Source organism: Pecten maximus, chromosome 4 (genome assembly GCF_902652985.1).
Source record: "Pecten maximus chromosome 4, xPecMax1.1, whole genome shotgun sequence".
In the NCBI taxonomy this organism is placed as follows: domain Eukaryota; kingdom Metazoa; phylum Mollusca; class Bivalvia; order Pectinida; family Pectinidae; genus Pecten; species Pecten maximus.
The window spans coordinates 12790250-12807000 of NC_047018.1; the positions used below are offsets into that span (position 1 = coordinate 12790250).

At 37.1% G+C, this 16751-nt stretch overlaps 1 protein-coding gene across 2 annotated transcripts in view; it reads right to left on the reverse strand.

Moving 5' to 3' along the window:
* LOC117325276 (neurocalcin homolog) overlaps positions 1 to 14989 on the reverse strand; it is a 70184-nt gene extending 55195 nt beyond the window's left edge. The window contains exon 1 of one of the 2 annotated variants that reach the window (XM_033881387.1): positions 14863 to 14989. The gene's annotated coding sequence lies outside the window, so the exon portion shown is untranslated. The remainder of the gene's footprint in view (positions 1 to 14862) is intronic. The other variant, XM_033881388.1, reaches the window with a different exon arrangement.
* Positions 14990 to 16751: the final 1762 nt, after the last annotated feature.

Genomic DNA, 16751 nt, shown 5'->3' on the forward strand with positions numbered 1-16751 from the left:
TTCATGTAGCACAAGCTAAAACAAGAAATTTTCAGAAGGAATAGTACACAGGTATTTACACTGATAATATAGATTTAAAAGGAGATCATACTATTGCAAATATTTACATAACATCTACCCAAGACATTGAACCATACTTTACCTGAATTTTTAACACTGTTTGGACTTTTCTCTGAGCATTTAATGTGGATATGGGAGTGGAACCCTAGGCTGTCTGCATGTGAACCACTTGCAATTGGCCATAATTCACCTACAAACAGTCTGGTCATTGGGAGAAAACATGTTTTAAACCAATTTGATATCAAATAATTCCTTCACAAAATGAAATTTAAGGCAATCAGAATGTTTACTAGCTATCTGGAATTATTTGGAAGCTAGAAAAAGAAACTAGAACACTAATACTTCACCACGGAGCCAGTCATGTGGCATTTTATACTTCTGAGTTTGACATTTGGACATAGAAACAGTTACAAGGAAGCGAAATAAACATTATGCATGTACTATGATGTGACTCTTGTTTCAATCTACCACCATATACTTGCTTTGCTAACCAAAAATGAAAAGAGATCCCAGATCTTGGCACCCACCATTGAATGATATCATTATTGGTTCTATTTCAGACTGATCTTCTATCTACTTTTCCCCTCTTTCTTCTTTTCCTTTTGATGAACTGATAAAAAGGACAAGTGGAATCTACATGTGAAGTCTTGAGAAATACCCCTCCAGTAGAAATAGTGATAAACTTCAATTCTCAAAATCCAAGATGGCCAATTGTCCATAATAAAAATCTAATTTAAATTGGCAAAACTAGGTACCAAAGGGAACCTACACATGAAATTTGAGGAATATCCCCCAGTAGTTTTTAAAAAATAGTGATAACAAACTTCAATTATCAAAATCAAAGATGGCCACCTGTCAGACATTTTACTGATCAATAATCTAAATTGAATTGACACAACTAGGGACCAAGGGAAACCTACACATGAAATTTGAGGAATATCCCTACAGTACTTTTCAAGAAATATTGATAAGACTTAAAGAAGGATTGTTTACAGACTGATGGACCATAGACCATGGACACAAGACGATATGAATGATGATGGTGAGATAAACAACTAGTATAAAACTCATTTGTTAGCTTTGATTTGCTTTATTGAACCTTAAATACCTCCCCCACTAAGATCCAGGGTCATAGACAGAGATCCACTTTGCCCTTGACCTTTGCACCCAATGTTATAGCCCTTTGACCCAGTGACCATGATCTGTATTTAAGTTATCAACCAGTAACAAAATCTGTAGACAGATGGCCAGTGATTACTATATGGCATTCTGATACAGGGCTCTAACAACTAGTCTAAGTGAGAAACAGCAAAACCATAATGTACAAAATGTTTATCTGAATTAATTATGTGAAGAGAATTTTTCAATATAACTTGATGAAATCCTTGCCTGTTGAGATATTTCTAGTGTCAATATATAGTTGACTTTAGCAAAGATATTTCTAGTGTCAATATATATGGGGCCGCGGTGGCCGAGTGGTTAAGGTGTCCCGACACTTTAATACTAGCCCTCCACCTCTGGGTTGCGAGTTCGAAACCTACGTGGGGCAGTTGCCAGGTACTGACCGTAGGCCGGTGGTTTTTCTCCGGGTACCCCGGCTTTCCTCCACCTCCAAAACCTGGCACGTCCTTAAATGACCCTGGCTGTTAATAGGACGTTAAACAAAAACAAACAAACCAAAGTCAATATATAGAAACTTTAGCAAAAAAAAAAACCAATGATTTTTACATGTGCTCCATTTTTTTATCTGCAAGCTTTATAACATATTTTATATTTGCCATACCTGATAATATCTATAAATGCTCACAAAGCAGCCAACTATGTAATGGTGTAATAATATCGTTTCTACAATCCTGTTTATGCCTCATAATATTCCATGGAAAATATGGTCAATAAACACAACAATGAAGGAGTGTTCTTATTGATCTCATGGGAAACCAAAAGGACTGAATTTCCGACTGATATATTTTCATACAGGCGTGTAATTTGGTCTTTATGGTCTATGAACCGATCATGATATAACTTAACATACATACATTAACACCATTTTGTAGTTATGCCTGTAAAAGGCGTCATTAGATCTCCACCAGTGCTAGCTTGCACTGATCAATATTGTACTGGTTTCTTCACAAAAGTATATGGTACAGTGGGGCAGCAATCATTTCTGGTGTGAGTTGTCAACTGGTACAGAATCAATACAGTGTGCTGAGCTCAGGTATCTTGGTCAGTATATGGTGTACCATTCCCACACCTACACTCATTCAGCAAACAGCTAGCTTACAAATGTGAATGATGATCCAGTTTTTTTTTCTCAGTATCTGCATTATACAGATTTTTATACACATGATTTGCTGAAAACTTGCAATTCACATCAACCAACAAGGTTGGACAAGAAATAAGTTTTTCAATGACTGATAAAAGCTTTTGGAATCGATTCAAATTCAAGAATTTCACACACTTCCAAAAATGGCTGCATACGATGGCAGTAACAATGCAGTTACATACTAATATGTCACATTGTTTATAAAATCACTACAAACAGAACTGCAAAACCATTTCACTTTCCTCTTCAATCTATCATTAGAGCTTCATATGTTCCTGATTTTAATGAATAAATCTGAATTTCAAACCCACACCCACGCATAAAGCATACTTTGGTGGTACAGACAGGTCAATATTGTGCTCAATCTTTACATGAAGTATTAGTATTACCGCATCAAGATCTGCAATGCAGACATGTTACATTGAGGCAGCCTCCAGACAGTGAATTATTTACTCTGATCAGCACACATTTGCTGATCTTATCTCTACTATAACAGTATTGCCAAAAAAGTCCTCTAACATAACTGATCACACTAGATCATACTAGATGTGGAGAACATGAAAGTCAACAGCAAAATTTGTATCTTATTTTCAAATTTGTACAGTCAAACCCAGTTACATTGAAACCCTCAGGGAAAGCAAAATTTAACTAGTTTTTAATATAACCAGGGAACAACACAAGAGCTTTATTAGCCTTCTCATTTAGTCTGCATCATACTTCTAGTACATTTGCTACATACATGAGTACCATCCATGTAAGGATATATGTTTACGTAATTAGACATTACATTTCAGTTTACTTTAGTCAACGTTATTCAAAATTTTAACTTCAGTAACTACTGTATATGACCTAATAAGGGGCACCCCTACCTTTTCTCCAAGAAAAAAATCTTTGAGTGTCAAAATGGTGTTCAAAGTAATAATTAATGTGAAATGTTTTGCTACTTTATGTGTTCAATTTTCTTCAGCAAATTAAGTCACTGGAACACAAGTTTTCGCCACATTTTGTCTATTCCTACAGATGTCAGTGCAAAGTGCACCCAAAACTAAACACACATACAAATAATAACTTACCATCTTTATTTGAAGATAAAGTAAAAGACTTCATTAATGTTATTAACTAACTGTTGTTCAGAACAGAAAGTTAGTAAAAGACATTGTAAATCAATTATTAGATCAAAGAAAACAATGTCTGATATATATGATCTGGGAAATCACCTGTGTCTATAAATAGAACACAAAAGAGTTCCATTTGAACAAAAATGGTGGAACACACGTTCTCTGGTCTGAAGAACAGCTGGCATGGTTTACAAGTTTACAAGAAAATTCAAGTGATGTTTAAGCTTAATATATGATAATGAATAGATATCTTCATCTGGAATATTTTTATGATTGAATATTTTACCCTTTCCACAGCCTTGGGTATTCTGCTATAAGGTATAGTCTGTTTCATAAAACTTCAGAATAACAAACCTTAATAAGGGCGCCCCCACTGTCAATTACCCACACCCTGCGCCCTTATTAGGTCATATACAGTATTTACTTTAAAATCCCAAATATTTCTCATGTTGTTTGATTTTATTTACAATAGAAAAAGTCTTTAATTTACACTAGATTGTTTTCATTGCATAATTTTAGATCGGAACATGAACATGTTGAACTTACTCATGCAAATAAGGAATCTAGAACATCCTGGGTACAATCAGGGTAGGTCAGAACAGTCTAAGCTCTCCCATACATTAGTGATTGTTGGTTTCACACACAACTGTCACTACAGTCTTAAGTGTTATGATTGGCCTAATATTGTTGACAATGTCATTGTCTGCCATAGTCTCATTAATTGTCATTAAAATCTTAATCAAATTTAATGTATTCATCCAAGGGTGTGTCCATCAACAAATTGCTTAATGGTATTTGTCTTCAAAACTGTCTTCTGATTGGTCGATGTTGACAATGACCACTGGAGAACCACCTTCCCAAAAGAAACCTGAATTGCCACGGGGACAACTATCCAGGCCTATGTCAAAATCATTTCATACAACTCTGGTCTCATAGACACACTCTCTTGATAATTATTAAAATTCAAAACTTATTGATATTGTATCAGAAATCTATTTCTACTTATCATTGCCACATGACAACCTCTGTATTTATTAACATCACCCTACCTCTCACATGACGACCTCTGTATTAATTAATATCCGCCCTCCCCCACACACCACATCCCCACCCCACCCCTCCCCATATGACGATCTCTGTATTAATTACTATCCCTCCTCCCCTCAAACAACATCCCCACCCCACTCCTCCCACATGATGACCTCTGTATTAATTACTATCCCCCTCCCCTCACACCAAATCCCCACCCCACTCGGTCCCACATGATGACCTCTGTATTAATTACTACCCCCTCCCCTCACACCACATCCCCATCCCCACTCGGTCCCACATGATGACCTCTGTATTAATTACTATCCCTCCTCCCCTCACACCACATCCCCACCCCACCCCTCCCCATATGATGACCTCTGTATAGTAGAATTAATTAAAACCCTGCCTCACCCTCACCCTCCAACAACATCCCCTCCCCACTCAGTCCCACATGATGACCTCTGTATTAATTACTATCCCCCTCCCCTCACACCACATCCCCATCCCACTCAGTCCCACATGATGACCTCTGTATTAATTACTATCCCTCCTCCCCTCAAACAACATCCCCACCCCACTCAGTCCCATATGATGACCTCTGTATAGTAGAATTAATTAAAACCCTGCCTCCCCCTCCCCCTCCAACAACATCCCCATCCCACTCAGTCCCACATGATGACCTCTGTATTAATTACTACCCCCTCCCCTCCCTCACATCCCCACCCCACTCGGTCCCACATGATGACCTCTGTATTAATTACTACCCCCTCCCCTCACACCACATCCCCACCCCACTCGGTCCCACATGATGACCTCTGTATTAATTACTATCCCTCCTCCCCTCACACCACATCCCCACCCCACCCCTCCCCACATGATGACCTCTGTATTAATTACTATCCCTCCTCCCCTCACACCACATCCCCACCCCACCCCTCCCCATATGATGACCTCTGTATAGTAGAATTAATTAAAACCCTGCCTCACCCTCACCCTCCAACAACATCCCCTCCCCACTCAGTCCCACATGATGACCTCTGTATTAATTACTATCCCCCTCCCCCTCACACCACATCCCCATCCCACTCAGTCCCACATGATGACCTCTGTATTAATTACTATCCCTCCTCCCCTCAAACAACATCCCCACCCCACTCAGTCCCATATGATGACCTCTGTATAGTAGAATTAATTAAAACCCTGCCTCCCCCTCCCCCTCCAACAACATCCCCACCCCACTCAGTCCCATATGATGACCTCTGTATAGTAGAATTAATTAAAACCCTGCCTCCCCCTCGCCCTCCAACAACATCCCCACCCCACTCAGTCCCATATGATGACCTCTGTATAGTAGAATTAATTAAAACCCTGCCTCCCCCTCCCCCTCAAACAACATCCCCACCCCACTCAGTCCCATATGATGACCTCTGTATAATAGAATTAATTAAAACCCTGCCTCCCCCTCGCCCTCGCCCTCCAACAACATCCCCACCCCACTCAGTCCCACATGATGACATCTAAACACCTGTGACACATTATTGCTTGGTCCCATGAGGTGTCTCATTAGACAATCTGAACTGCAATTTCATGTTAAGAAAATTTGTAGACATTAACAGACAATCTCAGCACTAAACTTTTTTCAAGTAAATTTGGATACCAATGCAAGCAACCATTATGTAAATCCGACAGTAGACTATTTATCTGTGTCAAGATGTCTTAGCCGTACATGATAAAAAGATTGTACTAACATAGTGAGTTTATCTGTATTTAACTGTTTTTACTCTTTCATTCTTCATTCTTTATATATATATATCTACATTCCAATCTGATGGATTTTGACAGAAACAGATTAATTATATATTACTGCAACAGTTTCATTAATTAATGCAGATCATAATACGACGAAACCTTTTGCACAAATAATTCAGATGTTTGATATTCAAAAGCCATTTTTTTAAACCCTTCACTTCAAGCTGTGTATTAGTTACCACTGTGTTGATACTTCCTGGTTCTATTTTGATATCTACCTCGGACACATTTCCTGGTAGCTAGTTAACAGAGTTGATATTCATTCATAATAATAGGAAATATCAATTAATGTGAGCTTGATGGGCAGATTTGAAAATCAATTCTACTAATACATGATCAATTTTATAAATATAATTACACTCTTGAATAATCAAAAGTTGATAACTATGCTTCTCTTTATCAGTTTTTGCCATTGATTTTTACTTGAATCGTTTTGGCTGGCATTCAAGCCTTGTGTGGCCATCTTGTGTAAATCATTGCATAGTCACTTTCAGTGTATTACGGCAACACTACAACTTAAACTGGTGAAAGACAACACAATCAAAATCAGTCAATTTCAAGCGGGTTATTAAATTCCAATATTTAAATAAAATGCAATACATGTCAAAAACTGTACAATTAAGAATGGTGAGTTGTCAAGGATAAAAATCTTTGCACTGGGAACCTAATATTTAAAACCATACCTGGCAATTTGTATACTCCATAAACATGACCAGTCACCATATGCTCTAAAACACATAGGTAATTTTATAATGAGCCCTAGCTTGATACCAGAGGATAGATAGCAAATCAACTAACTATGTTTCATTGACAGTAAACAAGATTCAAAGAAATTGGTTGAAAAATGTAGCAGACACTGAAATCTCCGGACTAAAATTAAAATACGGAAATAAAAACAGGGTAATAACTTTTGCAAAAATGGTCAAATCAAAGTCCCTTTCAAGGAAAATTTAATATATATCAAGTTTATAATTCCTACCAAGTTTCAAAGACAATTCTCTAGACAAACAAAAGTTGTACACTGCCATATGATTAATAGTAGTACTTCTGTTGACCGGCGTATATGATTATGAAGCTAAAGTGAAACAGAGGGGAAATAAAATTATTGGTAGCTGACAGCAGTTCTACTGAAAAAAAAAACAGATGATGGAGTGAAAACAAACAAAAGTCATCATCAAGGTCACCGCGAAGAACAGCTAAGCAAGACCTCCAAGTTAACTAAGTATGTTACTGGAACCCTTTGGGATATTTATGCTGAAATGGCAACACTTAATCAAATCAAATTCTTTGATAACATTAGTTGAGGAAGATATGACTCAGAACCCCGGAAAACGACAAAACAACATCTCAATGTAACTGAGTTTATCCATCTAATAAATGCAAAGCAATGACATCATCACTCTAACAATACCGTCATGTTTAAAACTTCAGGGAGATGTGTATATATTCTGTAAGAGTAAGACATGAATCAAATGACATGAATGCTTCAAAACGTAATGTCTTATTTAGGAAATAAAAATGAAGTTGGTAATAATCCAATTGTACTGTAGGCTTTCATTTATAAATATTGCCGTGTCTTGTTGGAGTGTCTGGCAGACTGTTCAAACTGCCTATAGAAGTAAGCCTGCTACACCTTCTCCTATTACCAATTACAATACAAAGTTGGCTTGTGATCGTTTACCATACATATGCTATTAAGTAAGAGTCCCTTGGGGTATTGATTAGGCATTTGAATGACCCTCATCCTTCCATAAAATCATCAAAAACTTAACTTTCCACTGATAGCAATCACCATCCATCATTATTTGTGGAAAATAACATTAGAGAAATGATTGCTTTGCTTCTGGAAGATAACTTGTACATTATATCAGCGTTATAGATTGTTGTAGACACCCTGTCTCTGATGTGCTTCAGTCAGTTGATACAACAATTGTTGTAAGCTTTATAATGACAATTGTTTCAGCAACTCTAAATATCATTATTTCTTCCAATAATTTTCAAACCAGACAGTTTTCACAACAATCTATACAGTAACACTGTCAACATAAAACTGTAATCAAGACATCAGATCTTCACTGGCAGTGTTTCCAGATCTGTTCTACAACTTTCTTAGTAATGAAATGATTTGATATCAGTTTCAGCTAGTGCCAATGCTTAAATGAATTTTTTTTTACTTTAACAACACTTGCAAAACAACTTATAACAATCTGTATTAATCATGCTTGCTAGCTCGGATGAAATCATGCGATGGTTCTTATTGCGGGAGGTAACTGTGGAGTACCCGGAAAAAATGTCAGTGTTTATTACCCAGAAATATACTTAGTTTCTTTTCTTAGATAACAGTAATTCATCAGACTTATCATGTGTTCTTTCCCTAATGTGAAACAGGAACAAAAGGCCCAGAGGACCTGCATTGCTCACCTGGATATTTCAGTAATTATGGCAAAATAAAATAATTTAAGTTATATACCAGTATTTTAAAAATTTTCCTACTTTTGAACTGACTCTGCCAACAATGGGTTCAAACAATAGATGCACCAAATCCTGTTATTCTTGAAAAAGAAAAGGATTTTTGAAAAATAAATTTTTATGCTATATTCCCCTATTGGACCCTCTTTGTCCCACCCCAGCAGGGTCACATCCTCCACTTATACAACATAAGATTTTCTTTACCCTGTAATGCTCTAGACCAAAATACATTCAGTTGTTCAAGACCAGTAGGGATTTAAAGGATTAACCTCAATTTCCCCTATTGGGCCCCGCCCCGCCCCTCCAGCCCCAGGGTAGCCTGACCCTCTGTTTATACAAAGTTTGATCCCCTTTGCCAAATTGTGCTCCAGACTAAATTTCATCAAAATCCATTCAGGCGTTCAGGACTAGTGGAGATTTAAAGAATTTACCTCAATTTCCCCTATTGGGCTCCGCCCCTCCCTCCCCAGGTGAGCCACACCTTCCATTTATACAGTGTTTGATCTCCTTTGCCCAATAATGTTCCAGAACAAATTTCATCAAAATCCATCCAAGCTTTCAGGACGGATGACAGGACGGACTGACGACTGATGACGGACGACAAACCTGGGACAACAGACGCTGCACCATGGCATAATGAGAACAGGTGAGCTATAAAAAATGGTTCTTATCATTGTGTGGCAGATCCCTTTTTTGTGTAACATGACTTGACTAATATGTTCTTTTTTCCATTCTCCCAGATCCATGCATGGGTCAAGCTAAATTCAGCCATTTATCTTGACCTTTTGTGCTGAACAAATGTCTACCTGCACTAAGGAAACATGGAGACAGACAATTCTGATGTCTACATATTTATTCAGTAAATTGTAGATGCAGAAACTGAACAGTTCCTTGGATCAAATAGTATTCCTACAAATACTTGGTCAATCCGAACTGAGTATTTCACATGTGTTGAGTATACCTACATCTGAATTATTTATGAGCATGATTCAATGTAATTAGCTTATAAAGATTGAATTTCAGACCATTTGTCTGGTAGTAATCAGTGGCTAACTACTCCATCTATATTGAATTCTTTAACACTTACATGCACTCTTACACAAGTTGTAAAATTACAGGAATGTTAATAAGATTGGTTAACCAACAAATCCTTCATTTATCTTATATAAAGCCATTTCATCATTTTAATTTATGACAGAGGAAACAGTTAAAAATTCATCAGCACATTCCTTCATATTTTTGCTACGATAATTTTGTCAACAAGTGCCCATCTACATATAGGCGAATTAACAAGTCAGATCAGCAAGAATCAATGTATCAAGTACCAGTTGATACTCATTTGTATCACAGAGTATGTACTTATAAGTGATGGGAATCGGACAGGATTTTTGTAATGGATTAATCTGAACAATCAGATGACCTTTAGGCTTTTCCGATCAATTATTGAATATAATCTGATTTTGATATCAGATGTAAAATTTTGTGAAAACTGCTATGTTACACAAAACAAGAGGCCCGGTCAGGGCCTGTAACTTTCATTTACAATTCACTAATAGCTTTAATTTTTTATGTCTTACAATGTTATATATATGGTTATGGGGTGGTGATCTCAACTGCTTTAAAGATATAACCCAGAATTGAAGTCCAGACACAACAGAATTGTGTTTAAAGAAATAAAGTCCCTTGGGGTGGGGAAAGACCCCTGGGCCTATTTTTAATCAGGATTGTGCTTATCCCTTGATGCTCAGCAATGCTATATATGGTTAGGGGGTGGGGATCTCAACAGTTTCAAAAATACAAGAGGTTGTTTATAGCAATATAGTCAAATTGCTCCCTCTGAATTTGAATCCGTCATCTATAAGGATGTAACCACTGAAATATCAATGTCATAAATGGCTTTGTTCGAGGGAAGAAGATGGACCCCTTTTGGCCCCACTCCTCAGGCCCCTGGGAGGTCAGAACCATCATTTGTATGAATTTGAATCCCAGCCACATGGGATGCTTCCTGCTATACAGAGGAGCCCACTTATTTGCATATCGCTTATTTGCATAAAATTCTCAGGTCCCGATTTTCTTCTTCATCTTTGTATTTTAATCCCGTGTATTTGCATCGACTAAAACACTGACCCCCGCTTATATGCATATAAAAATTCCAAAAAATTGAAAAATTTTAATTGATTTTAGGGTATTTTTGTGATTTTCCCGTAATAAAAGTTTTATGAAATGTGTTTTAACTTACATATTGATTTGACACGATGTACAACGTTATGTAATCATTGGTTCATACTTCGTCATTACAGGTTACGTTCGATGCATCGATATCGACATTTAGTTATTATCCAGACCATATCAGTAGCATTGTGCAGAAGAATTACCGAATAAAATATTTATATGCCTCATCTTTTGATGAGATTTGTTTATTTATTATAGGATCGATCAAAACCTGTGTTCTGTGCACTTGAACACTCGCTGAGGCAGGTTGCGATCGCCATGATTGTTTACTAGGCGCGTTGCATTGTGGGGCATATGTGTAATGAACGACAACTCTTTGTGTGTGTGCACCATTTTCCCAAAACAAACCCAAACAACAATACTCATATCACGGTCATTTAAGACAGTCTATTGCTTCAGCAGTTCATCATCTATGATCAAACAACTAATATACTCATAGCAGGAACACAACGCACCTCGAGACGACAATGAATGTTGAAACGATGACAATGTACATCGTAGTGCCAACCCACGCCTGTATGACCGATATCGGACCCAGAGTGACAAGTAGTAAACAATGAAGTGTATGCAAATATTTGTATTTGTACATTTTATGATTTACAAAGAATAACAACCCATGTATTTCGTATTTACTCTTATATTTTAAATAATGTTTTTTTTAAATATATTTTTAATGCAAATAACGTAAACAATCATATAGCGCCATTTTGAGTACCTACCTGACGATCTACATGTGTATAAGAGGGGCCAAAACCCAACTCTGCCTATACGAATACTCCGGTTATTTGCATATTTTGTCATGGAAAAAGGGCTATGCAAATAAGCGGGTTGCTCTGTATTTGGTTAAATTCTGATCAGTGGTTAAGAAGGAAGCCCTTCGGACCAGGTGAGCTAAAATGGTTTATACCTGAATTCATGCACTAATACGTCTGTTTGTTATATCAAGAAATAAAAGAACTGTTGAACCCAAAGTAATGCCAAACATTTGAAGAATTTGCACTGGGATGATTGTACAAATCATCCATGTTACCATCTGTAAAATTCGGGTCAAAGAGATGCTTGACTGCTATATAGGCTGCTATTAACTCTTTCAGTACCGTTGTCGACTATAGTCGACATAAAAATGTGCTCCCTCTTCCCCGTTGTCGACTATAGTCGACATAATTTCAAGCTCCCTCTTCCCCACTGTCGACAGGCTCCCTCTTCCCCACTGTCGACAGGCTAAGTTGACATTATTAAAGTGTTGATTTGTAGAAAGCATCAACCGACATATAAAATTATCCAATGCAATGACATATAAAATGCGTTAAAAACTTTAGAAACAAACATATTGGTTGATAAATTCGTTTTTATTTCGTTTGTGTTACGTGTTTTCCATTAGAGTAATAGGTGATATTTTCTCAATATGTTGTTAATGTAAACAATATGGCGACTTGCTACATTTGCATTTCAGATATCAGAGTCTAGGACGTTTCAGAGTGTTCAATCTGACATCTAGATCTAATTTTGTTAAATAGTTCAAGGAGTAGAAGTGTGCAGCCAGCCGGGATCGAACCCGCAACCCTTGGCTTACTGGTCCGCCACTCTACCGACTGAGCTAAAGGGAAATTCCCCCCAGCCCGAAGCTAGAAGGCGACCATACAACTATGTACAGTATTTACAATTAAAACCCGGTCTGCTACATATGTATATGTCAACAGTAACATTGATTATGCATTGTCTATGATACAAATCTGTTGTGTTAAAAGTAAAGTATGCCAAGGAATATTTGAATAATAGTGAATAATGAGTTCATGCATAAATTATGTATTTTATGGTACACTTGTAAAGTCTTTGTACTAGAATGTGATAATTTGGCACACAAAAAATAAATGAACAATTTTACATCAAAGGAGAAATTTCCACATCGCATATACGGATCATGCTGTTTTCTCTCAGACAAAATGTCTTCCTGGTAAAGTGCTCATTGAACATGTGGTTGCTTACTACCACATGTATTTTTAGTGCTAATTATTTCTCTCTGAAACCTGAAGAAACAGACACAGCAACTACAGGTACGAAGAAATGTTGGGTCAGCTAGGTCTTTTAGCATTTGACCAGACACAAATAGTGAGTATGGCGTAAGTAAAGCAAAATATGATTAAGATTTTTCCAAGAACTAGCCCTTTCGAGAATTTTTCAGCATTGATGGAGGAGAAACTACAGACAACAGGTCATTTAAGCAGCTCACATACCATTTGATGATGGTTTGTCCATTAGATTATGACAGCTATATGGATGTCTACATCAATTCCTATGGCATACCACTGTCACCACAGCTTATGAATTGAGCCAATGCAATACTTACACTTCTAGACCAACACTATAAACAAAACCAGTGGTTATTATAGCAAAAGATTGATTAATTTTCAGATCAATTCAACAGGCAGTACTATAATGAATCATTTGCCAGCAGGTGCTTGCAAAGCCCCAATTATCGACATGCTATGTATACAGTGTAGTTATAATTATAATTTCAATAGTAACAGAAAAAAAATAAAAAAAATTCCTAGGCATGTCCCTTAAGTTACAAAATTGTGTCAAACGTATACACCAAACACTTTCCTTACTAATTTCAGCTACTGGATTTTCACCAGTAAGCTCAGTTAGAACATCCAAATTATCTTAATTCAAGAATGCTTTGTGGGGAATGGACAAAACATATTTTTTTGTAACTAATGTAGACAAAGACCCTAATATTCCGGAAATACTACAAACAAAGCATGACTACTGTATGATGGAATACCAGTGTAACAGGAGAGGAGAAAATGTAGCGGCCAGACCGGGGATTCGAACCTGGGACCTCCGAACACTAGCTAGATGCTCTACCAATTGAGCTGCCTGGTCACCGATGATCGACCCAGTCCAGTCCCGCTACACCAGATATCTGATAAGTCATCAGCTTCTCATATATTGCGATACGTATTCACTATTGTATCGTGACCCATGTATCACGATACGAATCATATCACTACCCACCTTGGCATACACAGTTCTACTTTTCATATACACATGGTATGCTATGTCTAGATTGGAGAATTATACAATTCCACAAGCCTGACACCCATAATTTAGTATTTAGTATTATCTTACTGACTTGAAAATTTAAAACCATGACTGTCATAACACTGCAGTTAAGGAGGGATTAAGCCCGTGTAACGAAATTTTAAAATGCAATAAATGAAATTCAAATATCGGTAAATGAAGCCACAGTTCTCCCAGCCTGTCCTTGCCTTGTTTGTTTACATTTTAGTTGATCAACTGGGAAACGGTTGCTTAGACAACATACGGATTTGTTGTATTCATCATTACATTGAGATGGGAACCTGATAATATAGGCCTACATAACAGTATGTGGTATCATATGTCAGTAGACGATGTCAACTCATTTTCCATTTGCCACTGGAATACGATACAATCGTATCGTGACGAACCATTTGACTAAACCCTTTTGAAATGTCTTTTTTTCCACACTGTACGACTAGCAGCCAGAGGTCAACACAATAAAAACAAAATAACAAAATTCAAAAATAGTCATTCTTGTCACGTATCAACAATGGACCTAATTACACTGACAGTGAAATAAAATGTATCATCTGATAATTATGTTGATCTCGCTATACGCTCAGAGGCAGGGTAATACACAACAACCCCCGTGCATTGCAATACACAACAAATCAGAGTGCGTTCGATATCTCGATCGGCAGCCAACAACGAAACATGTTTCCGACTGACATAATGGATGAACATTCCTCATTTTCTGATTATCTTACAACCTACCTTCTTTAAGGAATTCGTCAAGGTGTCTTTGGCTTATACACACAGCAATTGTAGGCCTGCAGCGTTTCCCCCAACCTTCAGTTTCCGGAGATTATTCAGTGCTGTGTGAATTATGCAGCCAGAGTTGCCACGACCAATCAGCGAATGCGTTACAAAATTATGAGTCATGTGATACTAGTGGCGGCTAACATATGCCCGTATAAAATAAAAGTTTCGGCCGGGATCCGAGAAATTACAAATTATAAGTGATATATATTCTACATAATTTATTAGTAGCTATTTCGTGATCAACAGTTGAGTGTAGACTTTAACACATAGACCGGTAGCATAGCTAGACTCTACATAGGTGTACCAAAGACAATGAGGTGTGTTAAACCCCATACAGGTAATGATGCCTGTACCAGTACACTGTACGTATTATTTGAAGGTATTTAATAAATACATTTATTTTCTCTTTAAATTTTACTTCTTTATTATGTCTGTGTTTTTATCAATCCAATATTGTAAACATGACAAACATGTTCATTCTTCACTAAAATCTTCGAGCGGACATGTTGCGGTTTTTTTTTATGTCAGTGTATGTCTTTCCTAGACTTATCAGTGCAGTATTATCGTGCTGAAATAAAAGATAATCAACTTCCATTTTTTGACCATTCTGTGACGGTCATTTTGGGTTGTAAAATCTAAACTTTAAAAACGCCAGGTTCAAAGTCTGCATAAAGGACGTTTTATAATTAGTTATCGGGTAGAGTTAAATTGATGGAAATAAGCATGAAGATGCGTCGCATAAATTTCACATCTTGGGAGTTCTCATTCTATGGCAACCTGGGATACTTTGTCCGGAAAGTCTAGGCACTTTGATAGGAACTCACATTTACAATTGGCACTATCGAATGTTAACTGGTCTGCTCCAAGAACTGTCACAAGAAACATTTCGTCATTCATGTTCAAAATGTTACCGAGGAATACTGTTCGGGTGCACAACCAGTTTGAGGCAAGATCGGGAACATATATTTTGTTAGTGAACAGTTTACGTCCTCGGGGATAACCGACCACTTTTTGGCCTATGGTACCAGTCTTAAATTGTGTGGTACATATTTAACTACTTTTACGGTTAAAAGGTCTACTCTCTCGGCTTTCGTGTGCAGTGGATACATAGTCAAAGTAATTAATTCTTTAACTTATTTTCACTTTTTTTCTTTTTGTCACCGGTACCGTATGTAGTATGTCTAAGTCAACAACCCACCACCCACCCATCGTGTCGGTTACCAGTCACCAGGTGTGTCAGTCGTAACACCTGCCAGTTTCTCCTCTTTGATTGATTAATTGATAGACTTAACGTCCTTGTTCCGGTTATAACCGAGCCTAGGACACTGTTTCTCCTCCCCTCCACTTTTACACTGGTACATGTATTTGAAATTAACCCCAGGGGTTCATTCACAGCGGGGCGTTACAGTGATTTCAGCCTCTTTGTCTGACCTAACTATTTGCTGGAGTTTACCTGTGGTCATGTTTTTAATATGAAATACTAAATATTGATACTATCAAAATACAAATTAGTTTATCGTATTTAAGTGCCATTTATTAATATCAATCGAAACATATAATTTTACGGAAAAGTAAAAACCATTTTAAATTGAAGACATTCATTGTCGCACCTTAAAATTAGTAAAACCACTCGTACTAGTTATAGCAAGTTAAAACACCTTAAAATGAGTAAACCCACTCGTACTAGTTATAGTAAGTTAAAACACCTTAAAATGAGTAAAACCACTCGTACTAGTTATAGCAAGTTAAAACACCTTAAAATGAGTAAAACCACTCGTACTAGTTATAGCAAGTTAAAACACCTTAAAATGAGTAAAACCACTCGTACTAGTTATAGCAAG